We start from the raw sequence: 2397 nt of genomic DNA, 5'->3' as shown, positions 1-2397 counted from the left end.
ATGTGAAATAAACCTGATCAAGGCCATTCTGCTGTCGTTTCAAATGCTCCCTGTCATCCAAGTGCATCTCCTGTAACAAAGGAATATCCACTTTCTCCTTTTTAAGACTCAAAAGTACCTTCTTCCTCTTCATTGGTGAGTGACTTCCCTTGATATTCCAGGTTCACCATTTAATCACATCATCAGCCATAACCTTCTGCAGTAACATTTAAATTCCAGAGAGGAGGAACTCAAACCACAAATCACTGAGCCTTAGGGTCATATGATCCATCAAATATAAAAACTACATAAACTGAAACCACGACATTTAACAAACCTACAAAACTAACAAAGATTAAAAGCAATACAAACCACCATATAAAGTGCTAATGGCGCTGAATAGGGGAACTCACCTCCTGCCCAAAGGGGGCAATTACCCATCCCAAGCTGCCCATAAGTGGGCATCTAGCCATCCCATCCAGTTTCACTCCTTCTAGCGAGAGCCGTACCACAAACACAAGCAGAATACAAAGTAAATATACCATAATATGAATAAAGAAAATAAACATTAAAGATAGATTGGGTAAATACCCCACCCATCCTCTGGTATAACTTCACTTAGAAATTGAAAGTACACATCTCAACCGCCACCAAACACAGTTTAAACCGGATTATTACCAATCGGGAAAACAAGGAAAAGAAAGCTCCAACTGGACTTCCTCGGTTTTTTAAAAAAACAACAAAAATGTAACCAAACCGCGGGGGTGGTACAGTGGTTAGCACTGCTGCCTCACAGCCCCAGAGACCCGGGTTCAATTCCCACCTCAGGCGACTCTCTGTGTGGAGTTTGTACATTCTCCCCGTGTCTGTGTGGGTTTCCTTTGGGTGCTCCAGTTTCCTCCCACAATTCAAAAATGTGCAGGTTCGGTGAATTGGCCATGCTAAATTGTCCGTAGTGTTTGGTGAAGGGGTAAATGTAGGAGTATGGGTCTGGGTGGTATACGCTTCAGCAGTCCAGTGTGGACATGTTGGGCCGAAGGGCCTGTTTCCACACTGTAATTAATCTAATCAAACAACACTATTTGTAGATACTAAATTGTTCAGATTCAGTTAATTTGTCCATAAAGTCTCTTGCCTTCTCCGATGTATCAAAGAGATGTACGGATCCATGTAAGGTTATCGGAGCACCGCCGGATACCTCAGAGAGTACTGGATCCCAAACTCCCTCAGTCTTCTCTTGGCAGAAACATTATCCGTCAGGGGGCGGGAATTAAACAGCCAGGGCTGACAAAGGAAGTCAGGAAATGTATCATAGGGAAAGAGAGAGCCTCCAAAGTGGCCAAGAGCACTGGGAAATCAGAAGATTGGGAAGACGACAAAAACAAACAGAGGATAACAAAGACATAGAAATAGGAAGGAGAGGATCAAATATGAAGGTAAGCTAGCCAGTAATATTAGAAATGATTGTTAAAGTTTCTTTCAATACATAAGAAACAAATGAAAGGCAAAAGTAGAAATTGGGCTGTTCCAAATTGATGCAGGAAGGTTCGTGAAGGGAGATAAGGAAATGGCTGAAGAACTTGGTGAATAATTTGTGTCAATCTTCACAGTGGAAGACATGAGCATTATCCTCACAATTAAGGGGAGTCAGGGGGCAGATTTGAATATGGTAGCCATTACAAAAGCGGAAGTGCTAGAAAAGCTAAAAGGTCTAAAAGTTGATAAATCTCCCAGCTCCCGGTCTATATCCTAGAGTTCTGAGGGAGGTGGTTGAGGTCATAGTAGAGGCTAGAGTTCAGTGTTGGGGTCACAGCAGTTCACTTTATATATTAATGATCTGGATGAAGGGACTGGGGGGCATTCTGGCGAAGTTCACCGATGATGCAAAGTTAGGCAGACAAGCAGGTCGTTCTGAGGAGATGGGAGGCTGCAGAAAGATTCAGACAGTTTAGGAGAGTGGTCCAGGAAATGGCTGATGAAATTCAACCTGAGCAAATGCTCGGACTTGCACTTTGGAAAAAGGAATACAGGCATGGACTATTTTTTAAACAGTGAGAAAATTCATAAAGCCAAAGTACAAAGGGATCTGGGAATGATAGTGCAGGAATCTCTAAAGGTTGACTTGCAGGTTGAGTCCATGGTTAAGAAAACAAATGTAACGTTGCCATTTATCTCAAGAGGATTGGAATATAAAAGCAGCAATGTCCTTCTGAGACTTTATAAAGCTCTGGTTAGGCCCCATTTGAAATGCTGTATCCAATTTTGGGCTCCACACCTCAGGAAGGACATACTGGCACTGGAGCATGTCCAGCGGAGATTCACACAGATGATCCCTGGAATGGGAGGCTTAACATACAATGAACAGCTGAGGATCCTGGGATTGTATTGATTAGAGTTTCGAAGGTTGAGGGGAGATCT

The sequence above is a fragment of the Chiloscyllium punctatum genome, chromosome 18 (genome assembly GCF_047496795.1).
Source record: "Chiloscyllium punctatum isolate Juve2018m chromosome 18, sChiPun1.3, whole genome shotgun sequence".
NCBI classification, from domain to species: Eukaryota; Metazoa; Chordata; class Chondrichthyes; order Orectolobiformes; family Hemiscylliidae; genus Chiloscyllium; species Chiloscyllium punctatum.
This window is presented reverse-complemented; position numbering follows the sequence as displayed.